Source organism: Chrysemys picta, chromosome 2, assembly GCF_011386835.1.
Source record: "Chrysemys picta bellii isolate R12L10 chromosome 2, ASM1138683v2, whole genome shotgun sequence".
Classification (NCBI taxonomy): Eukaryota; Metazoa; Chordata; order Testudines; family Emydidae; genus Chrysemys; species Chrysemys picta.
This window is the reverse complement of record NC_088792.1, coordinates 98,794,033-98,819,108: the sequence shown is the minus strand read 5'-3', so window position 1 is coordinate 98,819,108 and position 25,076 is coordinate 98,794,033. Positions and strand designations below refer to the sequence as shown.

Below are 25,076 nucleotides of genomic sequence, written 5' to 3'. Positions count from 1 at the left end.
TTGTCAATTTTTCTTCACTTGTCAAATTTCAGTTTTTAAAAAGATAGGTTAAAAGTTTAAAAGTCCCAACAGAAATATGGGAAGATACAAAGCCCAGAATTGGTTAACTTTCCAAAATTAATTCTTCTGATTACAGGGTTTTTAATTGCAACAGATTGGGGGTTCCTATGTACACTGAACTCTGTCCAGAAATTCGAAAAATATGTTGAATATCTCAGCCATGAAAAACTAACCCAATAAAACCCATACCATAAATGCACTGTTATGGAATCTAGTCACCATGTACTGTGTCTGTTCTCTCACACTGTGGCAATAATTTGACTGAGGGGGAGTTCAAAAACACAGGAGGAGATTGCTTCAAAGGAGACATTTACTTACACAGTACAATCCTCTTCCCTCCTCCCCAAGGAGAGAGAGAGCCTGCAACGCACACAGCAAAATCCTCCTCTGTCTTCTAGCTCATACCTAAAGATGGGGAACAGACTGACATACGTATACCAAAATCTCATACCATCCCCAGAGCAGACACTATAACGTACGTGTGTGTATGTGTGCGTGTGGAATCCCACCTTCAGTCCCAGAGGGGGTGAGAGACTGACACAAAAAATTCCCATCTCCTGCCTAGAATGGAGAGGAGCTGTGACTAAGCAAAGCCCCTTCGCCCTCCACGTGGTGTCTTAAAAGTTCACCCCCTCCCCCATGACTGCTGACTCTCCTTCCCCAGCAGCTAGAGGCTGGGTGAGAAGCAGCAGCAGGCGGTTCTATACAGCGGCTCCCTTGCCAGGCGGAGTCCTGCAGGTGGCAGTGCCCCAAGCCTGTGCATCCTGCAGCTGAGCCCTACCAATAAAGTTATTGTTTATGCTGCCCGGTTACAATATGGCGGCTCCCATGGAGAGAGCGTGAATCTCTGCTGCCTGCTTCGGGTTCCTGCTGCAAGCGCCTCTGTAAGTCCCCGGTGACACAGCATCTGAGGCACGCGAGTGCACGAGGGGCTCTTTCTTACGGGGCGGTACAAGGAGTCAGCAGCTCCCCTGGCTCGGAGGCTTTGGGGGACGACTCCTGAGTGGAGGAGTGGAGTGGGTCTTGCCCAGTCACCATGCTGGTCGCTCGCATGTATAAAGGGAGGAAGCGGCTTGGGCGGGGAGGTTTGGCTTGAGTGTGGTGTATTTATTTTAAAACAGGTTGAATTAGTGAGTCTGGAGGTAGCCCAGAGCGGCTGCTGACCAAGACTCTAGTTTGATGGGAAGAATAGAGATTCACACACACACACACAGGCTGCTGTGTCCCAGGTTGTGGGGACAATTTGAACGAGGGGAGGTCTGGACAAATGAGTAAATCTCTTTCTGAGACGCAGACAGATCTTTGTTCCCCCCACTGGGAGAGGGATTCGCTCTGTCAAAAGGAGGGAGGCTCTCCTCCCAAATGGGTGAGGCCTGGCACTTCTCTGTTGGGGATTAATGCAACGTCTTTCTTTCCAAGGAATTGGGGAGACAGTTGTGCATAGCACTTTTCACTCGCTAGAAATCTCCCTCATTCAGATTGCCCTTGCGCTTTAAGACCAGCATTAGGTGTGTAAAATTATGTGACAGGCTGAACTCCGTGCTCACTTTCATTACCCCCACCCCCAATGCATTATATTGATTCTTTCCCTATCATTTAATTATGTTTTAAATTTAAATATTGAGAAAATATTAATTAAAAGTTGTGGTGTTTACCTGTGCTCATGCTGCTTTTTAGTTTGACTCATACTGGTAAACGCTGAAACTCTTAATTTAAAAACGAAAGTGAAAGGCATTTAAGGGTTTACAGTACATAGTGTGAATGGGAAGTGTGTTGTTTTCCTAAATAGAGATTTGTTTGTTGCAATAAGAGGAAAACGTTGGCATCATTCAAGAGAAATTAGGTTTTTTATGAAAAGGGGATTATTAAAAAAAGATGATGATAAATTGTTATAATTTAACTGGGATATAGTAGTGGCATCAAAATAAAAAACTTAATTGTAATAGAAGAGCCCTGCATTCCTGAGTAGCAATTAGTCTAGCAATTAGTCAGCAACCTTTCAGAAGTGGTGTGCCCAGTCTTCATTTATTCACTTTAATTTAAGGTTTCGCGTGCTGGTAATACATTTTAACGTTTTTTAGAAAGTCTCTCTATAAGTCTATATTATATAACTAAACTATTGTTGTATGTAAAGTAAACAAGGTTTTCAAAATGTTTAAGAAGCTTCATTTAAAATTAAATTAAAATGCTGATTTTACACAGCCCGCTGCCAGCCTGGGGTTCTGTTCACCTAGGCGGGCTGAGTGGGGCCTGCGGTTGGGACGCTGGCTGGCAAGGGGCCGGCAGCCGGGACCCCAGACCCAGGGCCGGCTCCAGGAACCAGCTTGGCAAGCAGATGCTTGGGGTGGCCACTCTGGAGAGGGGCGGCAGGTCCAGCTATTCGGCGGCAATTCGGCGAATGGTCCCTCACTCCCGCTCGGAGCGAAGGACCTTCCGCAGATCGCGATCGCTCCTTTTTTTTTTTTTTTGGCTGCCTGGGGTGGTCAAAACCCTGGAACCGGCCCTGCCCAGACCTGGGGGGGGGGGAGTTCAGGGGTCAGAGCAGAAGGCTGGGGTGTGTGGGGGGAGTTCAGGGGTCAGGGCAGAGGGCTGGGGGTGTATGGAGGTGCAGGACAGAAGGCTGGGTGTGTGTAGGGGTTCAGGGAAGAGGGCAGGGTGTGTGTAGGGGTTCAGGGAAGAGGGCAGTGGAGGTGTGGGGGGGGTCAGGGCAGAGGGCTGGGGTATGTGGGGGGTGTAGGGCAGAAGGCTGGGTGTGGGGCGGTTGTGGGGTCAGGGCAGAGGGCTGGGGGTGTGTGGGGGGTCAGGGCAGAGGGGTGTGGGGGTACAGGGCAGAAGGCTGGGTGTGGGGGGGAGTTCAGGGGTGTGGAGGTGCAGGGCAGAAGGCTGGGTGTGTGTGTGGGGGGTCAGGGCAGAGGGCTGGGGTGCTCAGCTTGTGGAGGTGCTCCCAGCCCCCTGCCCTGAGCGGCTTATGGCAGGGGGCTGGAAGGGATATGCCCTGTTCCACCCTCTTCCCCAAGGTCCCATCCCTACCTCTTCTCTGCCTCCTCTACGGAGCATAGAGCACACTGCCGCTCGGCTCGGCTCCCGCTCCCCCTCCCCCTCGCAAGGGCCATCAGCTGATCAGCGCAGGGAGAGGGAGGGGGGAGGAGGAGGAGGGGCAGGAAAGCACCACACTGGGGGAAGAAGTGGGAGAGGGAGGAAGCTTGGCTGTCGCAGGACCAAGCTTCTGCCTCCTGCCCCCGCAGGGGAGACCAGTGGGCGGGGGGGGGGGGGGGGGGGCTGAGTGGGGCTGGGACCTCGGCAGTGTGCCACTCAAAATTGGCTTGCGTGCCGTAGGTTGCCGACCCCCGGTCTAGCATTTTGAGAGGATAAGGCAGTACAATAATTCGTTTAAAATAATTCAATGTTAAGGTTCCCAGGACAACCTTAATTTTTTGTTTAAAATAAACCTTGCCTATGGTGTTGCTTTGTAGAAGGTAACTATTAAGCAAAAAAACCTATCACACTATGGTCATTTGTTAAATTAAAAATAAACACTCAAGAAACCAAAAATATTGAAGTGGGCATAAAAGTCCAGATTTCACACAACTTTTACACTGTTGTAACTCCACTGATTTTATTGTAATGACTCCTGATTTACACTGGTGTGAATGGAGATTCAGGGTCTTGGAATATATTTTTCTGTTATATTAGTGAAAATTATTTTCTTTCTGAAAATTTCCAGTGAAAAATGGGGAGAATGACTGTTTAATTTGATCCATCTCATTATAAACCCCAGTGTAACCACTAGAGGGGGATTTCTACTGCCAATCCCAAACTGACCATTTTTTTGCTGCAAGTTTAATCTTTTAAAGCCTGTTATACATCATATGTAAGCTACTACAATGCCCATGCTTAGGTGCAAGGGATTCCTTCCTTCCTTCCTAACCAATTGAGTCTTCCGTTTTGCTTGCCTTTTCTTTCTCTCACTGTTGCCCCTCCCCATTTTAACTTTAAAATCTCTTAAAAGCAAAGCTATTTTTTCACTTCACGCATGGTGCCACAAAAACATGAAAACCTCCTGCATTTTTCTCTTATGTACATAATAAGACAAAAGTTCCCATTGTTTAGCTTCTTATGCTTTGCTTTTTCTTGTTTACTGTGTATATTGCTTGTTCAACGATCACATTATGCTATTTTTCTAGTGTTTTTTTGATAAATGCTAATTTCAGATTTTAAAAGCTGTCACATTACATTACATTAACAGCTTAAATTGTTGCATTTATTTCCTAACTGAAAATCCTCTTGAGATAGATGTGTATATATAGATGGAGGTGAAAAGGTTAGAGGAACTTAATAAATTTCATTTTTTTTGGTTAGACAAACTCTTTTTTGGAGTATTGTGTATTAAAAAAATAAATGTGGAAGATGGAGATAAGAAGCTTTCAGGATTAGAAGCAAAATAAAACCCTTCATCAGTATTTTATAGCTTTTTCTAATTTCCTGTTGCAGTGCTGGAGTTGCTCAAGGAGGTTGCATGAGTAATTACTGTATGTATTATTTCATAATTCATATCCCTCTCTAGAAGCTGAACATGTCATTTTAACAGAGTAGTCCACCATTTATATTAAATAAGTCTGTGATTTATGTCTAGGAATGTCAGTTAGAATGGCCTAGAAATAAATTTTAGCAGCAGCCTTCAGGAGTCCATGGTAATCGTCCAGTGAATGACAAAGGGAAAGATGTACAAACATCAAAATAACATTTGTAATTGTAAAAATAAAAAAGCCCACAACCAAAACAAAACCTCATTATCAGAGGAGCAAATATTAAATCATCTATGGCAGGAGTTCTCAACCTTTTTCTTTCTGAGGGCTCCCCACCCCATGCTATAAAAAACTCCATGGCCCAGCTGTGCCACAACAATTGTTTTTCTGCATATAAAAGCCAGGGCCAGTGTTAGGGGATAGCAAGAGGGCAATTGCCCGGGGCCCCACACCACAGAGGCCACTGTGAAGCTAAGTTGCTCAGGCTTTGGTTTCAGCCCCGAGTGCTGGGGCTTGGTACCTCAAGCTGCAGTGCCATGCAGCAGGACTTTGGCTTTCTGCCCTGGGCCCTAGTGAGTCTAATGCTTGGCCGACCCCCTGAAATCTGCACATGGCCCCTGACCCCTGGTTGAGAATCACTGATCTATGGTACATCTAAAAAGAGTATTCCTATTATTTGTTGAGAATTGTGGCATGTATAGTCAATTTACTAGCCGGTTTTCAAGACACATTTTCTGTACAGGTTATTGTAGCAATAGAAGGGCAGGGCAAATTAGTCCAAAAAGATTTCTGTGAATATTTGAAATAGATCATTGCAACATTGTTCCTGCCTCATATGTTAACTTTTCACAAACTTCCAGGTGATAAAGTTCTACTGGCCTGAATGTTCTTGTAAAGGTGTTTTTCAAAACAATAGGACAAATGCTGTCCTACCTCTTAAGAGATACAGCATAGAAAGCACAGGGAACAGTGCTTTACATTTGCACCCCCCCAATTCTGGCCTCCCACATAACGTAGAGCAGCCCTGAGGTCTGATAATTGCAGCATTATTTGGTGCCTGTTTTCTCTGCAGTTAACTTGATTGTTGTCCCTAATTCGCGACCCTTGAGTACGGTGATTCCCTTAACTCAAGGTGGCTGGCTGGTTGAGGTGTATAGCCTATAAATAAGGCTAAGATTTTGTTATGGTTATTTTTAGTAAAAGTCACGGACAGGTCACGGGCAATAAACAAAAAGTCACGGAAGCCGTGACTTGTCTGTGACTTTTGCTGCTGCAGCTCAATGGTTCCCCGCTGCCTGCGGCAGCTGGGGAGTGGGGTGGGGGAGAGAGTCCTCCTCCCACGGCATTTGAGAGCTGCAGGGTGACCATATTTCCCAAAGAGAAAATGGGACAGCCCTAGCCATTCACCCAAGGCGCCACCCGAGGAGGCTGTCGCCCGTCACTGGAACCTTGCAGAGGGCCCTGCTGGCTGCCAGCTCCAGTCTCTCTGCCCCTGGGGCTGAAGCAGAGAATGTCATGGAGGTCTCTGTAAGTCAGGGATTCTGTGACTTCCACGACCTCTGTGACATAAACGTACCTTAGTTATAAAGTTCAAGTTATGCCTGCATCAGCTGCTAACTCAATCAATCTATGTAGCTCGAGTGTTATTTCAGAGTGTGGCTGTTGGCACTTGAGCTAGGCTAACTCAAGAGGAGTAACTCGAGTGTAGATAATTCCAGTTAACTCTGCAGCGAAGACAAACCCTCAGAGTAACTCTTAAGATTGCTTTAATATATGGCAGCCCTCCCTTTGCTGCATCCTGGAATCTCTTCTAGTGCTCAGCATTACACCTTGATCTTACCCTGATTTGTCTTCAGCCCTGCATGCAGCATACCCCCTATACCAAGGGCTATATTTGCTCTAAATTGCTCCTGTGCCAAGGGAACTTTTTCTGAGTCTGTAGTGGCCTGTTTAGTCTGCCGGAGTGGCATAGAAGAGCTCAGGTCAGAATCGGTTAGCCTGTGTGTGAATACGGTATCCAGAAGTGCTTGCAGGTTCTTTCAGTTGGGGAACAAAAATATGATGTGACTTATATAACCAATCTCAACTAGTAACCACACCTGCAATAAACTGTTTCATGAGTAAGCTATAGTTTTAGAAGTATGCATAGTTTTGAATAACCAGTACATTCAAGGAAATAGTGAGCTGTTCATAGACTGACTACAATAAGAAAGAGGTTGAATTATTTTATCAGTTTATTTACTCGGCCCTAGTCATTATTTCATTCTGATCAGACTTGTGAATACTTGCTTGTTAGAGGTGTAAACTGGCAGCATTTCATTTTTGAGGCCTGTGTGTTGTTTGAAATTGGTTTAGAAAATAGTTTCTGAGGAGTGGCTTTTCTCTTGGCAAATTCTCTGTTCTCTGTGCTCACGTATGTAACTTTACTAATACAGATAAGCTTACACTAAATTGGTGTTACATTATCTTAATTTATTTTCCACTGTGAGCAAATTGTAGCATTGTTGCCTGTTTGCACCATGAGCTTTAGATTTTATTCTTTGTTTCTGGAATGTATCCTATTTTTAGAACTACTTTGACTGCATGATAGAGGACACGGATTTTATATTAATGTTATGTGTTTCTGTTACATATTCTGTATAATATAAACACAATCTGGTTTCTTTATAAAAGGGGTAAACTATTGGATTTTTGGTCTCAAACGCCATAATTTATTATTATTGCCTGCAATGTGCTAGATGCTGTACAAACATTAAGGTACAGTCCCAGCCTCTGGCACTCATTGGTAAAATGACTTCATAGTAATTTACAGTTGCCACTATATGTTGTCTTTTCAGACTGATTGCTTCTGGCATTTATCTTTACGTGGTTACTGTTACTGTACTACAGAAACAAATACTTTATCTGGCTATAATCAGGTATGCCAGGAGGTGCTCAGCTGTCCTAATGATAACAGGCCAAGAAAATGGATAGACGGACAGGAGGTTGAAACATTTGTGGCTGTTTCTGCTTTGCAGAACAGTTTTGTAAGCTCCTCCCAGTAGTTTCTAATCTCTGAGTCTGGGCATCCTCCATGTCCCCTCGTACCACCCCGGCACCCCGCAGCAGTAGCAGTCATCCCTCCTTTTTCTGTCCATCTACATTCCCCTATCTTCCCCCCACACTTTTTTTTAAAAACTCTCTATTTTGCCCACTCACCAGAAGCCGATAGACCCCTTGTATGCTCTTGTTGCTGAGCACCATGGAGATAGGAAAAAAAGCAGGCTAAGGCTGGGTCTACACTACCCACCTGAATCGGCGGGTAGAAATCGACCTCTCGGGGATCGATTTATCGCATCCCGTTGGGGCGCGACAATCGATCCCCGAATCGACGTTCTTACTCCACCAGCGGAGGTGGGAGTAAGCGCCGTCGACAGGAAGCCGCAGAGGTCGATTTTGCCGCCGTCCCTACAGCGGGGTAAGTCGGCTGCGATACGTCAAATTCAGCTACACTATTCGCGTAGCTGAATTTGCGTATCTTAAATCGACCCCCCCCGTAGTGTAGATGTAGCCTAAGGCAGTAGGCTGTTGCCTAATCCTGTATTCCATCCATATCAGTCTACGTTTAGGACCACTGTTGGAGCAGGGAGGGGCTTTCAGAGGGTTGTCTGCTGCTTTACTTTCAGTCTCTGAAGTATATATGCAGTAAGGGGTGAGGTAAAGCTGAGGCCAGGTAGATTCCTCCCTATTGTTACACACCTTGCAGAACTGTCTGGCACACCCACACTCAGGAGAAAATATCTCCCAGGAGCTGAAACACTGCGCTAAGCCAGCTGGAATGTCACGGTGTTAGTGTAGACATAATTGTTTTACTGGCAGTTTAGGAATAGTGTCAGTCATAATGTTTAAAAAGGGTAAATAGAATCACCCAAGTAACCATAGGCCAGTTAGCCTGACCTCAGTCCTGAGCAAATCCTGGTTAGGCTGATATGGGATGAAATGAGTAAAGAATAAAAGGATGGCAGCATAATTAATACCAATCAACATAGTATAATGGATAGTAGGTCTTGTCAAACAAACTTGATCATTTTTTGATGAGATCACAAATATAGTAGATAAAGGTAACTTTATAGATATATCAGAGGGGTAGCCGTGTTAGTCTGGATCTGTAAAAAGCAACAGAGAGTCCTGTGGCACCTTTAAGACTAACAGATGTATTGGAGCATAAGCTTTCATGGGTGAATACCCACTTCGTCAGACGCAGTATTCACCCACAAAAGCTTATACTCCAATACATCTGTTAGTCTTCAAGGTGCCACAGGACTCTCTGTTGTTTTTTATAGATATAGCAGATATAATAAACTTCTGTACGGCATTTGACTTAGTCCCTATCTTCCTTGCGGGGTTCGATCTAGTAGGCATGCTCAGAACTTAGTCCTACTTCTTGTTCAGCCAGTCGCTCAGACAAACAAGTTTGTTTACGTTTACAGGAAATAATGCTGCCCGCTTATTTACAATGTCACCTGAAAGTGAAAACGGGTGTTTCCCATGGCACCTTTGTAGCCGGCGGTACAAGGTATTTATGTGTCATATATGCTAAACATTTGTGTGCCCCTTCATGGTTTGACCACCATTCCAGAGAACATGTTGAACAAGAGGTAGGACTGAGTTGACTTTTAGTTTTACATTGTTTTGTTTCTGAGTGCTGTTATGTAAAAAAAAAGTCTACATTTGTAAATTGCACTTTCACTATTAAGAGATTGCACGATGGTACTTGTATGAGGTGGATTGAAAAATACTATTTCTTTTGTTTGTTTTTTACAGTGCAAATATTTGTAATCAAAATAATATAGAGTGAGCACTGTACACTTTGTATTCTGTTTGTAATTGAAATCAATATATTTGAAAATGTAGAAAACATCCAAAAATATTTAAATAAATAGTATTCTATTGTTTAACAGTGTGATTAAAACTGCGATTAATCGTGATTAATTTTTCTTAATTGTTTAACAGCCCTAGTCTGAAGTGAAGTAGGATGAAATTCAGTAAAGACAAATGCAAAGTACTCCACTTAGGAAGGAACAATCAGTTGCACACATACAAAATGGGAAATGACTGCCTAGGAAGGAGTACTGTGGAAAGGGATTTGGGGGTCATAGTGGATCACAAGCTAAATATGAGTCAACAGTGTAACACAGTTGCAAAAAAAGCAAACATCATTCTGGGATGTATTAGCAGGAGTGTTGTAAACAAGACACAAGAAGTAATTCTTCTGCTCTATTCTGTGCTGATTAGGCCTCAACTGGAGTATTGTGCTCAGTTCTGGATGCCACATTTCAGGAAAGATGTGGACAAATTTGAGAAAATCCAGAGAAGAGCAACAAAAATGATTAAAGATTTAGAAAACATGACCTATGAGAGATGATTGAAAAAAATGGGTTTGTTTAATCTGGAGGAGAGCAGACTGAGGCCTTGGCTACACTTGGGGATTAACAGCACTGCTGCGGCAGTGCTGTGAAGCGCGAGTGTAGTCGCGCCGCCAGCGCTGCGAGAGCTCTCTTGCAGCGCTGCAAGTACTCCACCTCTCCGAGGGGAATAGCTTTCAGCGCTGCGAGCGAGCGTCCAGGGCTGCAGGCGCTGATTACACTGGCGCTTTACAGCGCTGCTGTGCTCGGGGGGGGGGGGGGGGGGGGGGAGTGCGTTTTCTATAGTTCAGCTTGCCTGGTTGCTAAGTTAGATTGGAATGCCCAAGGGGACCATCTGTGACTCCATGGTATGATTGTTATAGTGCTTTAGGAGTACACACTTGCTACTGGGTTGGTGAAACCTAATTATAGACTATACAACCAGTTTGGGGTTTCTGCCCTGCTTTTTGACAGTCTGCCCTGACATTGGCATTTAGGATTGTGAGTCACTCCTGACAACGTGACAATGTTTATAGTGAAAACAAGAATGTTTATTTAGCAAAGAACAAGTAGGATGAATGGAAACAAAGGGTTTCATATAAAATAAAATCATAACATTCCTTCTAAAGCTTAAACTAACAAGATGCCCTTTTGTCTGCTAAGGTGCTGCTGCCCCCAAATCCTTTTCACAGTGTTTTGCAACCAGGATGGCTGAGACCCTCCTTCCCTCAGATCAAGCCTGCTGGCAACTTGTCTACCCAGATGAAGGATGTCAGGGCATCTTTTTACACCCCTAGATATATTAAACAAGTCCTTTGTTCTTTGCCTGTAAACAGACTCCCCCTAGTCCCCCCCCCCCATGCTGTTCACCTCTTCCTGTTCATTTCATCTCTAGAAGTCCCTGCAATCTCTTCATTAGCGTTTGACTCAGTAGGCAGCTAGACTCTCATTGTAAGACATACAATGGTCAGCCAGGGAGATAAGAATCTCCCATCTCCTGTCTAGTGGAACCAGTCCTAAGGCATGTCACCTCTAGGTGACCTGCCTTTTACTACCAGGCCCTGAGAACATAATTTTCAATATATACATACCTATCTCCTTAGGTATTATCCACACAAACATTTCACAAAGAGAACAATGGCCAGACTTTCAGTAGAAAGCTTACATGAGGCACTCTGGTGAACTAGAGTGTAAATACCTGACCCAGAGGATCCCTGTAACCCTTTGCATCCCTGTGCTCTTTGCTGGTTGGCTTCAAGAGGTCTTTGAGAGACAGTAAAGTATCCTGTTTTTTGGCAGCAGCCAAAAAAAAAAAAAAAATGATGCTCCAGAGAAAGGCAAAACACCCTCTCCCTAATCCGGTTGCCTACAATACACTTGTTGATGGGAGAAATAAGGTTTCTCCATGATCCTTGTAGTGACCAACTTATAAAACTTGACTTATGAGATTTGAGTGCATCTCTAATACTTAAGGCAGAGTCAATTTTACATTTTATCATGCATGGTGATGAGTTATATGTATGGATGCAATAGTAAAGACAAAAATGGATGCATGGTTCTTTGGCTAGGAGTTCCATGGTCTAATTCAATCAAACCAACAAGTCTGCATTGTTTTTTGTGTTCGGCAGCATCTAGCACATCAGTGTTCCACGGCTGGAAACATCCATTGCAATAGCATTTAAAAAAAAAATGTGGTGGTTTAAGTTTATTTGGGTTTTTAAAAAAAGACTAGGAAAAATTGGGCTACTGGTGTAAAGAGACATAGTCAAAGCTGGTGGATCCAAATTGTAACCATCCACTGTGTTTTAGATCAAATTAACCAAGCAGTCGTTGAGGCCAAGGACTGAGCACGATTCAAAAAAGAGATTGGACATTAATATGGATATCAAGAATATACAGAGTTACAATTAATGCTGATTGATAAATTCTGGATATTAAACCTCATGTCTCAGGGCTTACGCCACTCTAAATATTAGCGATGAAGATGGGACTTAATGGCGGGGGGGAGGGTGTCTGCTGCAGGTTTCTTACGCCTTCCTCTGAAGCTGCCCATTGTCAAGAGGCCAGGATACTGGACGGATCTGGTCTGATCCAATATGGCAATGCATGTGTGCCTATGAAAGTTAAGGGGCTGTATGTCATTCTTCCCTTTTCTTTGTCCAGCTCTCCAAATACAACCCACCCCATTATCAGTACACACATGGAAAATAAAGAGGTGGTGCAAGTTAGACACCTTTCTGGTCCAGCTTCCTTACCCTAATGACACAGACTTGCTGGCTTGTAATGGAATTTAGGCTGGTGTAACTTACATGCTGAAGAGCAAAAACAGAATAAAAATTGCTTTTCTTGTTACATTGTCTCATGCCAGCTAGTGTTCCCTTAGGATACACCTACACTGCGATAGAAACCCTGTGGCACAGCTGCAGCTGGCCTGGGTCAGATGACCCAGGCTTGAGGGCTAAAAATTCTCTGTAGACCTTCGGGTGTGGGCTGGAGCCTGAGCCCAAGTCACCTGACCCGGGCCAGCTGCAGGTTTTTTTATCCCCATGTAGACGTACCCTTAGACTCACTCAGGTGCTGTGACCCAAATTCACATGTAATGGGAAAGGGGTGGGGGAAGTGTGAATGCACATTGGTAACTATGTATAAATGAGTGACTAAATCTAAGGGGGTATGAGTATGTATACGTTACACAAGCAGATCACTGTGGACTTGTAGACTAGCCTCTGAATTTGATCCTTACTTCTCACAACAATAGAGCAAAGAGGGAAAAACTGTTCTGTTTTGGGTGGGGTTTTTTTTGGGGGGGGGGGGAGGGGGGCGAGAAGTTTTATTCTCAGTAAAAGGACCCGTTGAAATCAGTGGAAATTTGGCTAATAACTTCAATAAGAGCAGGACTGGTCATTGGAGTGTATTCAGTGGGAGCTGAGCGTACTCAGGGCTTGATCCTGCACCTATTCAAGTCAGTGGGATAACTTTCATTGACTTGAATAGCTCAGGACCCAGCCCTCAGTACTTCACAGGATTGGTCACTGTGTGAAAACGTTTGAATGGTGTAGGAAGAGACTTTGTTTAGTAGAGAAGGACTCAAGCTACAACATTTAGGTTTGAATCTAACGCCCTTCTGAAGTTTCGATCTGAAATCCTGGGAGCCACTGACGTCAGTGGCAAAATTCTTATTAACTTCAGTGGAGTGTGGATTTTCACCCATGGGTGGGGTTTTTTAGACCCATCTTTGGCTTTTTTGTTTTTTAAGCTGTTTCAGCTCACACTTTTTTCCTCTTACATTTTTTTTTTCTATATTGCTGTGGTTCTCAACCAGGATTCTGGGGCCCCCTGGAGGACTGCGAGCAGATTTCAGGGGGTCCACCGAGCAGGGCCAGCTTTAGACTTGCTGGGGCCTAGGGCATAAAGCCAAAGCCCCACAGCATGGAGCTGAAGCTCAGGGCCCCGAGCCCTGCCACCCAGGGCTGAAGTCGAAGCCTGAGAAACTTAGCTTTGCGGTGCCCCCTATGGTGTGAGGGGCCCTAGGCAATTGCCCTGCTTGCTATCCCCTAACACTGGCCCTGGCTTTTATATGCAGAAAAACAGTTGTTGTGGCACAAGTGGGCGTGCAGCTTTTATAGCATATTAGGGGGGGCCGAGAAAGAAGAAGGTTGAGACCCCCTGATATATTGGATGTAGAAAAACTAAAATGCGGTATACTATAATGGGGTAATCTTTGGACTGATATATAGTTGCTATCAAAATAGTTCTCGAAATCTGGTTAAATATGAAACTTCTAGACAAAAACAGTATAAGTGCAAAGTATATTTTTGTGTGTGTGTTGAGTAGCGCATGTTAAAAATAAAAAGCAACTTGCCTTATTTTCCTACTTCATCCCCACCCCTTGTCTGTTGATCTATTCATATACTTATTGGCAAAGTCCTAGATTATAAAATCTCCGAGGCAGAGATCTTGTCCTTTGTGTTCCTTGTTTGTGAAGTGCCTAGCACACTGAATCTTGGCTCCTGATTTAGGTCCTTAGGCACTACAGCAATACAAATAATTTTAAGTTTTGATTGTCGGAAGAATGTAAGTGTTCATCTCTAGAAGAGAAATGTGTGTCCGATTTGGAAGGCAGGGCTAGGATTTTTCTTATATAATGTGAAGTTGTATTTTGTGTGTAAATATCTTTTATGGTGCTTGCAATTTTTTTTTTAAATTAGACCTGCAGAGGGAGACAGTTCCCACACTGTTGAAGCTGGACTTATTTTCCTGTTTAAAATAAGGACTTTAAAGATTTTTTTAAAACTCTCATCAAACTAAATGGGGAAGGAGATTCTTCATTCCGTTCCTGTTTTCTGAACAGGGACCACCCATAAAACACATTGAAACGCCGCAGGCACATATGGATTTTCTGTCCTTTAAAGCTGTTGTAAACTGGAAATAAAGTAACAAGGTAGAGGGGGAATAGGGTCAGAGTTCTGCTTATAGATTTGGGCTTCAATCATGTTGTCCTTGCACAGGCAAAAGTCCCACTGACTATAATGGGTAAAACCCCCAAGATATCTTCACGTTGCATCCAAACATGTATATTTTGTTGAAATGTCAATACTTAAATATCATTAGCCTCCTGGGAATGTAGTGGTAGCTCAGTATGAAATAATGGGGGCCTGATTCTCCTTTGCTTCTTGAAGTATTAAATCCTGTTAGCAAAACTCCCATAGACTTCAATAGGAGCCACATTTGGCCCTAAAGCAGGAGTAAAAATATTGCAGTCAATGGTGTTCTGCTACCTACTGCTTCCACCAGTGTAATTCACTGATGATTGGTTACTATTGTACATGCAGTAGTTATAAAGGATGTTTGGGACACCGAATTCAGCTGCATTTTGGGGGAGGAATTCTTGATTAAGGGTTATCAATAAGTATTTTCATTAGAGATACAATTCCCCAATTTCATCCTGGCTTCCCAAAAAAACGATTAGTCTGCTGTTACTATAAATATTCAATTATTTTTGGTGCTTTGCCAATACGAGAAGGGGAATAACAGCTGTTTATTTACATTCCATTTCTGAAGCAATGCAATATTGTGCAGTGTGCTGAATGGCACAATTAAAGGCGTCCCATCAGGAAGAATAGAAAGCTGCTGGGGGAGGGAGAGGGGGGCAGAATGACTTAGTAGTGTTAGGGGTTTTACATCTTCAATACACCTGGTGTAGGCTACTGTGGGAGATGGGATATCATGTTAGATGGACTATTGGTCTTTTGCAATATGGTGTTTCCTGGGTTATGTATTTGGAAAGCCTGCTAAAATGTAGTTTGCAATGACTGGTACTTCTAAAATTCCACATCTCTGAGTTCAGTACAGGGAGCACATTGATGTGCTGGCAACAGCAGACACCTGGGCTCATGTTAGTGTGAATAACTGTGATACTAACTCACACATCTTCAGTCTAGTGTGGATGTATTATAGGTGTATCTGGGGGCTTTGTTACTAAAGAATGGGAAAATGTTCCAGCATCATGGTATCCAAAGGATTGTCTTGGGAGGCTGCAACTGGATCAGCAAGTTGGCTTCTTGTTGTGGATGCCTACTGGGGCCTCAATTCTGAAACACAAGCATGTGTTCCAGGCTTTGCAATGAGTACATGTCAGCTGTCTAGGTCAAATGTATTTCCTCCCCCCCACTGATGGATTCAGTATAGATTCCATTAAAACTGCTATGATGTTTTTTGCATGCAATGTATTTGTAGCTGTCTTGGTCCCAGGATATTGGAGAGACACGGTGGGGGAGGCAATATCTTTTATTGGACCAACTTCTGCTGGTGAGAGAGACAAGCTCACCAACAGAAGTTGGTCCAAAAAAAAGATATCTCCCTCACCTTGTCTCTCAGAATGTTTTTGATAGGTGAGCTGAACTCTAGCAGGATGTATATACGTTTTACTAAAAACAAGGGACTTGTTTCCAATTACACATCTACAAATGTCTCAATCCTGCTCCCATGTAAGTCACAGAGTTTTGCTCCTGATTTAAATGGGAGCAGGCTCAAGTCCCAAACTAATTACCCCAATGGAATTATCGATTATAAATGTATGTGGTACTAGAATCAGGGGGTAGCCGTGTTAGTCTGTATCTACAAAAACAACAAGGAGTCTGGTGGCACCTTAAAGACTAACAGATTTATTTGGGCATAAGCTTTAGTTAGCTAGTCTTTAAGGTGCCACCAGACTCCTTGTTGTTTTTGTGGTACTAGAAGAATACTTTGTGGGTGAGCAGCTCGCTTTGCATTGTGGCTCACTAGCCCTTTTTCCTGAACCCAAACCGTAAGCAGAAAACCCTGCAACACAAGAAGAGTTACATATCAATTGCCACATACATTTACAGACGCTCCCCGGGTTACGCAAACCCGACTTACGCAAATCCGCACTTTGGGAAAAAATTCTGTAAGTTCCGTAAGCTAGTTTTTTGTGGGTGTGGTGTTGTGTTTTTTTTTTGTTTGTTTTTTTTTTTTTTTGGCGTAAGTTGGGGACTGTCTGTATAGGAAGGCATGAACAAGGACAATCCTGGAGTGAAATCCTGGCCCCAGTGGAGTCAATGGGATTTTTGCTACTGACTTCAGTAGAGCCAGGATTTCACCTCAGACACTAAAATTTCCTCTTGTCTTGCAGGGGATTTCCTGCACTACAAGGTAGATTCCACTGAAAATTGGAGTTCTGGTTTTTAAAAATCCCCAGCAAACCAAAACAAATTCTCCCCTCCTGCAGGACAAGTGGGATTCAAATGGATACTTTCCTCAGCCTTAGTCTCCTACCTCTCCTTTCAAATGTGAAATTAAATAAATATCTCTCCAGCAATCTGTGTGAGTAATAGCATCGGCATTGATTTTTACACTGGATTGCTCATATGTACTTGTATAGCATCTTCCATCAGAAAATTAACATACTCTATAAATATTAATTAAGAATCATGACCCTGTGAGGCAGGTAAGTAATAAGTTGTCTAAGTTTAATATTATTAAGATGAAAGGTGGATGTTCACATACAATACACCCTCTCGGTGCTCTTTGTCCTGTTAGACATTAATATTCTATTTACATTCATTTTCTGCACAGGTCTCTAGAACAGAACTAAATTCCTAATGCACTATAATAGATAGTTACACTAGTAGCAACACTCAACACTTGAATTTTCAAAGCACTATATAAACACTAATTAAACTGTATAAGACAACCCTGTGCTGTAGTAAAGTATTGCCCCTCCTTTTAGGTGGTGACACTGAGCCACACAGCGTTAAAACAAGTTATCCAAGGTCACAGAATTAGTCAGCGATAGAGGTGAGTTTAGTATTGAAGACCCGATTGCTAGCCCTGAGTTCAGTTCCCTATAGCAAGGGCTCCCAAACATTTTCATAGTGTGGGCTACATCTTGCTAGTGAGGCCATCTTCCTTCCAGTCCCTCTCTCTGCTTCCTCTCAGATTAATAAGGGGTTGCCAGCTATGGAAGAAGTCCCCTTCACTCTTCCCCACAGCCATTTTCTAGCCACTCTCCAACCTGAGCAGCTCTGAGGGCCTCTTTTCCCAGGCAGGGTCCTTGCTCTGGCCTCCTTTCCTGTAACAAGGCCCACTCCAGTTCTCTCTCCCTCTGTGCCCCATGGCCTAACTTTCCTTGAAGTATCTTGTGGTTTACTGCCAGCAGATCCTTCCGCAGCTCCTTCTCTAGATGTTTGGCTCAGTGGCTCCCAATGGAGGTTGTGGCAGCTGCTGATGTAGTCTGGTGACTGCTGCCATTAGTGGCTGGTGCATACTCAGTAAGCCAAATTCTGACTTCAGTGTGACAGAAACCACTTGCCGGCCAGTATTTGGCCCCGCAGGACCTGAAGTTTACTTTGTTAAAGTTCCCTCACAACCAGAAAGCATAGAAAAGGCATTTCAAGAATATATGTAAATAATGACCAAACAGTTCACACATGGCTCAGAGGGCAGGAATGTTCCCTGAAAATCTGGAAAATGCAACACAGTTCAAAGACAGTCCCTGAATCTGAACTCTCCACAGCTTTTGATTGTTTCCATTTGCTAAATTATTGTAATGAACACTGGCCTATTCCTCTGGTTCCATGATCTAGTTGACTGACCGTCCTGGCCCTGGCCAGCAGCCTGAGCAGTTGGGCTGTGTGTTGCAATGTTCTGGGCTGGAGGAAAGGAGTCCTTCCTCTACAAGCAATGGAGCTTAGAGGAGCCAGTCCAGCCTCACAGCTGGAGTAGCCTCCTTGTGATTTGTGTCCTTCTCCTTGAATTGGAGGGGTGAACAGAACCAGTAGCTTCTGCTTTCCATATACCACACAGCAGAACTGCACCTGTTCAGACGCAAGACTTCTCTGTGACTGAGGGGCAAGATTGGCCCTAAATGCTTTCCAAAGGCTACAATGTTGGGTAAATATAGTCAGCTTGAGAGGGTAATATAGTAAGATTATTAGAGGAATCATTAGAAACAGAGTTTAATCATTGATTGGCACTGCTGTAAATTACGGAGTTTTAATAACATTGGCCCATTTATTTTTATTCAGCTGTTATGGCACATTTTATACATTCTAAAACAGGGGTCGGCAATCTTTCAGAAGTGGTGTGCCAAGTCTTCATTTATTCACTCTAATTTAAGGTTTCGTGTGCCAATAATACATTTTAACCTTTTTAGAAGGTCTCTTTCTATAAGTCTATAATATATAACTAAACTATGGGTGTTTGTAAAGTAAATAAGGTTTCAAAATGTTTAAGAAGCTTCGTTTAAAATTAAATTAAAATGCAGAGCCCCCTGGACTGGTGGCCAGGACCCAGGCAGTGTGAGTGCCACTGCAAATCCGCTCGCCTGCCATCTTTGGCACCCGTGCCATAGGTTGTCTACCCCAGTTCTAAAACGAAGTGGTGCCATGTGAACACTTTCCCATAGATATGCAGTGAGTGAAGAAAGTCTGGTTCTGGAATGCTCAATGTCCGGTTCGCTTATAAAGTCAGCTATAAATCCAACAGAGTGGGAAGAATTAAAACTACTATACCACATTTTTTGTTTTGAATTGCATTGTTTAAATTAGCACAACCCTTAAAGTAATCCTAGATCAGATGCTGTACAGCTTTCCACAGTCTTAAAACAAAACTAGAATTACTCTGAGTATATGATGCTGTAGCATTGTGTCAGCATTTCAGTAACACTCAGCTTTATTGTATATTTTATAACTTGGCCTTAAACGTTTGTTCTGGATTACAATTTACTGTACAAAATTTTTGCCCAGTTTTGCAAGAGTTGTAATAATAAAACTATGACTTTGAAGTTGTCTTCGTAAGTCCCGTTTTCAAACGTGTCCAGATTTGAAAACTGTGCTTCCCACCTGCTCCAGTCATAGAAGGTTGAGGTTTAAATGTATGTTTTTACTTAATACCACCCCTTTTGTTTTCTGTAAGTGGAAAAAATAGACATACAATATCCCAGGAAAGTGAATACACACAAAATGCACTATGGAAAAACCCGTAAATCTCAACTCAATCCACGTGGATCTCTCTTTAGGGCTAAATTGCAGCTAAAAAGAAAGGGTTTTATTTTCTATAAATACAGAAAAAATATATAAATATCTTCCTCCACCGCTGATGAATTCACCCTCCACCCTATTGAGAGAGCCTTTAACATAATGCAGATTCCAGACCAAATTAATTCCTGGTGTAATATTGAATTCAGTGGCATTGCTCCAGGAATTAATCTGACCCTTCATCTCTGTACAAGTGAAAGGCTGGTAGCCAATTGTTTCAGAGGTATGTGGTATAATATGCTTTTGGATTGTAGACAGCTAATCCTCTTTATGCTTTGCTGACTGAAGCCTGTTTAGGTCTTATATGAAGTGTCTTCACTTTCTATATTTTGTTATGGGCCCACTTCAATGCCCAGTAAAATCAATGCAAAGGCTCCCAAATTCTCCAACAGGCTTGGATCAGAGCCTATATGACTACAGTCGCTACTCCAGTTCTACTGGGTCTTTTAGTTGAAACCAGGAAAATAAACAGTTTAACTTACAGTTCCTTACCCATAATAGCATCCAAGACCATTGGCTTGAGCAGTATATTAAAGATATAAATGAAATGAATGTAAACTTCCATAACTAGGCTGGATGAAACACCTGAAAACACGAGGTAGGGAATAATCCTGCATTGGCAGGAAGGTAGATATGGAAAATAATTATTAAATAGCTAGTCTAATTCTTTTTCACTATATTTTTTAATCTTAGTATTGATTTTTGGACTATAGCTGCCAAGCAGTGGTATTGAAATGAGAAAGTATATCAGTGTAAACGGCACCGAGCCGTTTACACTGTTGCTTTTAGTTTTCATAACTTTGTTGAGTCCAGTTATGAAATCACAGGTGTTAAACCATTTGGTGCCAGGCCAGAAAAGTAATCACATAGAAATAGCTATAGCCTGTCAAAAATCCACTTTTTATTTATTCTATTAGGTTACTATATTATTAGGGTACGATGCAAAAGGTGTATGGAGGCATACCACCTGCCCTGGAGAACTTAAAGTGTAGAAATGCAGGAGGTAAGATGGATGGGAAGCAATCCAAGTAGTGTGGCTGAATGGGTGAACTTTAGTGTATAGCTTGGTGGTTCCATAATTTGTGGGTAGTTGTTTTTAAATAGTTTAAAAATATTGTCTAGTTAACATTTCAAGGGAGTGTTATTTATTTTTTCTTATTATAGAACCTAGAGACCCCAACCAAAATGGAGGGGCCATTGTGCTATGTGCTATCGCAACACGTGGTGAGAGAGAGTCCCTGCCCTAATGAGCTTACAAAAGATGGGAGAAGAGTAGTGTAGTTATTTCCATTTTACAGATTGTTTAAGTGGTTTGCCCAAGTCACATGGGAAGCCTCTGGCAGAGCTAGGAATTGAACCCAAGTTGACTGAGTTCCACACAGCTTTTAGCGACATGGCCGTGTCACTAAAAGTTGGGCAGTGTAAACTTTTGCCGACAAACTACTTCCACCCCCTACGAGCGGGGTTCGCATTGTTAACAGGAGAGCACACCTGCCGGCACCAAGCCGTTTACACTGCCACTTGCCACGGCAAAACTTCTGTCTTCCGGGAGGGGGAGGGGGCAGGAAGGCTTTTTTAAGCACCTATGAACGACAAAGGTTTTGTCGTTCAATTGGCAGTGTAGACAAAGCCCTAGTAGTGTTTAAAGAGCTAATCGTTCTGCTGCCCATGCCCATGGAAAATCTATTTATAGAATATTTCCCGAAAGGGGGCAGCAAACATTGCATTCACTCCTTTTTCCGTGACATTGTAACAGTACAATGGAACAGACAGAGGCAGTCTCCTTTGCAAAACTGGGGCATGCATTTCTGTCAGTGTAGATGTTAAGAGGCTTATTAAAAGGGCACAGCAGCTGACAAGTGAATCTTTAATCCCTTGAAAATCCCTTTATATTTATGATCAGTGTAAAGCCGTAAATGTAAAAAAAAACCAACCCAATCTTTTACTCATCACTTTGATGTATGTTTCAAGACCAGGCATTGTACTCTTTGGGTAATGATGATCACAAAGCTTTTTCTTGAGACTTTCAATATAAATTTTAAAAAAGCCCTCCAAATTTGAGAATCAAATGCTGTGTATTGTTTATCACGTACATTGGTGTCATTGTTAGTAAGTGGCCTGTAGCTCTAGGGATCTGTGTGTTTTATAACTGCATACTGGGCCAAAATCTGCTCTTAACTTCTTCCAACTCCATTAAAACGGCAGGAGGGAGAGGGAAGAGGAGGGGTTAGAGGCAGGTAACAATGTAAAACTTGTCCTAATCAGGAGATCAGTAAAGGGTTAATCTTTTCCATTAGTTCAGAGAGACTTCCTATTTCTGTCTCTTTTTGCCAGAAAGCCAAAAGATCACACTGCACGTGTGGTTTTTTGTCATGTTGAAATGACTAAACACAAGCTTAAATTCCCTTTTCCCATAATGTTAAAAAAACAAAAACAAACCCAAAACAAAATGAACCCCCCACCCTCCCTATATACAGAGCTATACTTCTCAACAACAAAGGTACAAGATTTATTTATTCCGTAAGCCAGTGGAAGCAACTCATCTGGAATTGCTGAAGAAACAGACCACTGTAATAAATTTGTTAGTTAGCAGCTTTAGGTGTGTGTCTACACTGCAGTTGGGAGCAGCTTCCCAGCTTGAGTAGACAAACACACACTGGCTCTGCTGGAGTTAGCATACTAAAAATGGCAGTGTTGCTGGGAGCAGCATGGGCGGTGGCTCAGGTTTGTGTCTACTCAGGGTAGGAAGCCTGCTCCCAGCTGCAGTGAAGACTGTACTCACTATGTGTGTGTTTTTTATTTAGCCAGATGTTATAACTAAATTTAATTGCCAATCAACTAGCTCAAGCTAACTAACATGTCTATAAATTCTAGTGTAGACACTCAATAAATCTTTGGTCTAGGAGACAAACATGTGTCTTGGTTGTGATTTGTAAGCTCAGCCTCTGGTGAGCCATGACTATGAACAAACTGGTCTGAGTGCCTATACGGAAATTATAGATACCCAACCAAAAGCTCTAGTGTAGACAACAAGCTCTTAAGTGGAGTGGAAGGGAAGGAACATGCACAGGTGGGACAGTACAGAAGAACACCTTAATATGTAGTATACTATCAGGAGAATAAGCTGGTACTGATGACATGAAGTATATAATCAGGGGGATCAGCTGGTATTGTTGGTTTTTGCCACCTCTAACTTCTGTGATTTTTTTGTGTGTGTGTGAATTACAAGGTGGCTTTACATTAAGAAACCTTTGGCAGACAGCATTTTACTATGCACTAAAAGAGTTTTAAAACTGCTCTGCAATACAGTCTCATTTACAGAGGTGACTTTACTTGAGGCAGCAAGCAATGAGTGTATTAGAAGAGAAAGCTCCTATGTCTCATTTAGTTACAGATGTAAACCCAACTCTCTTAGTAGCCTGTTTATGGTACTTATTAGAGAAAGCACAAGAGGAGAAAAGAACTGAAAGATTCATTATAACATAAAGAAAGTGTCAAATAAAAACTAGCATTTCAGAGGATGAAATAACCTTTTGTCTTCTCCATATGATGAAAATCCCTTTACAAGAATAACTGACAGTATTTTATTCATTTTTGTGTTTCACACATTTCCTGCTTAATAAATGTAGAGTGAGGCCTCGTAGTGGGCTGGAGGCTAACTGTAATGTTGGGTCATTGAAACTGAATGACTTGTTTGTTTTTCTGCTTTGAGAATTAGGGAGATCTGGGAAAACACCGTAAAGAAACCACATGGCTAACTGCCATGATATCTGCTGTACTCAACTGCCCAATTTTGCAGAGTAGCCAGACATTGAGTGGGCCAGGTTCCCTAATTAAGAAGATGGTAGATTTGGACATAGGTCTTGATGCTTTTATTCAGCATTTGACAGATACAGTTTAAGAGAAACACACGCATGATTCTATAGCTATTTCATCTTGATTTCTGATTAGCAGTGGAGGTGGATGGGGGGAAGTTTTGTAGTTGAACAAACAATTTTATTACTGAAGCAGAGTCTCACATCAGCACACTGCAGAATTTATGGTTTGTAAAGTGGGTCTAGCAATGAAAAGACCTATGTTACATTCTTCTGAGTTACAGCCCAGGAGATTCTTGAAGTGTTCGTATATGGTTGTGTTTTGAACAATAGCCTCCTATGATTACTGCATACTGTACTTTTATCATAAACATGAGGCAACTTCCTAATAGCCCTTAATGATGACACCATTAAAAAGGAGAAACAAACCTAGAATGAAATCTAAAAAGATAAAAAGCTCTGTCCATGATCAAGCAAACTTTACTGAAGTACAGTTTCCGGTTATTCTTGATGGTACTTTAAGCCAGTCCTGGGAAAACCACTAGGACACATTCTCTCTTTGTAGTGTACTTGGTAATAAGGTTCTGAAATGGTAGGAGTTTTAAAACATTTTAAAGCTGTTGCACAGCGTCATCTTCTGAAAGACGTTCAACCCTCCCTAAATGTCATGCCAGGAAAGAGCTAGTTCCATCATTAGTAATACTTTACACTTTTAGTGCACTTTCCAGCTGGGCGCTTCAAACCACTTTAAAGATGTAAACTAAGTCTCAAAACCCCTTTGTGAAATTATAGTATTCCTATTTATAGACTGGGAAAACAAGTGACTAAACTTCAGACCTCCCAACTCCCAGGGCTTAAGCCACTACATGACATTCCTGTGTGTGGGGGGGTGGGGGGAATGGATAATAATGTCTCCACCTTGCAACACTTTTGGTCCTGTTGTACAACATTGCATTGGTTTTCTGGCCTCTGAAATGCAAGCCCAGATAGTAAGTAAATTTGCAAGGAAACTGAGTGGTGGTGCAGGTTTTTGGCAGGAGGAGCTGAGGATTATAAATAGTAATGCCAGGACAGGACAGGGCAGGGCAGGGCAGAACACACTGAATAAATAGAGCATTGATGGGATTAATATGGAATAAGACTACCTAATTGATTTGTTTTTTATAATTACATGTTACAGTTGACCTAATACAGTCTGATAAGGCAGTGGAGGAAGTTTTTCCAACAAAATATAATTTGGAAGGTATTGATTGGTGTATAAAACACACACGTAGAGAATGTGCACCTGAAATACTCTACATTTGGCCAAAGTAGGACTAGAGCATATTTTCCCCTCCCAGTATAATTCCCAATATTAATAAGAAGTGTGTGCTGCAAGGGGGAGTATACTTTTACATTTTCTTGAGACCTGCATAACCCCCAAGTCAGTTTTAAAAAAATACCTGAATTAAATGCTCAGGAAATCAGGACTCAATGGTACTTATCCATTTGTGTATGCATGTAATTAAGCATTAGCGCCTTTTAAGATGATTGTGTAGAGGAGAAACTACAACTCCAGAGACTAATGCTAGTCCTAGGCTGACTAGTTCGAAGGTCTGTATCCAGTATTATGAAATGGATTTACTCATGCTGTTCTAAGTTTGTATTTGGCATGAAATGGCAACCTGTATAATTTACAGTATCTTTGAAAAAGAAATAAGAATAATTTATTCAGTGTTGAACACCTGGTTAGGC

The 25,076-nt window shown here is 42.4% G+C and overlaps 2 protein-coding genes across 9 annotated transcripts in view; one reads left to right on the top strand and one right to left on the bottom strand.

Annotated features, from left to right (window-relative positions):
* Window positions 1-25,076, bottom strand: part of BLVRA (biliverdin reductase A) — a 135,535-nt gene that overhangs the window by 56,369 nt on the left and 54,090 nt on the right. The gene's annotated exons all lie outside the window — the stretch shown is intronic.
* The window catches only part of LOC101950079 (cytochrome c oxidase assembly factor 1 homolog), an 86,387-nt gene continuing 62,022 nt past the window's right edge, over window positions 712-25,076 (top strand). For 3 of the 7 annotated variants that reach the window (XM_042842856.2, XM_065583857.1, XM_065583855.1), the window contains exon 1: window positions 712-944. The gene's annotated coding sequence lies outside the window, so the exon portion shown is untranslated. The remainder of the gene's footprint in view (window positions 945-25,076) is intronic. The other 4 variants (XM_042842868.2, XM_024106428.3, XM_065583858.1 and 1 more) reach the window with 4 other exon arrangements.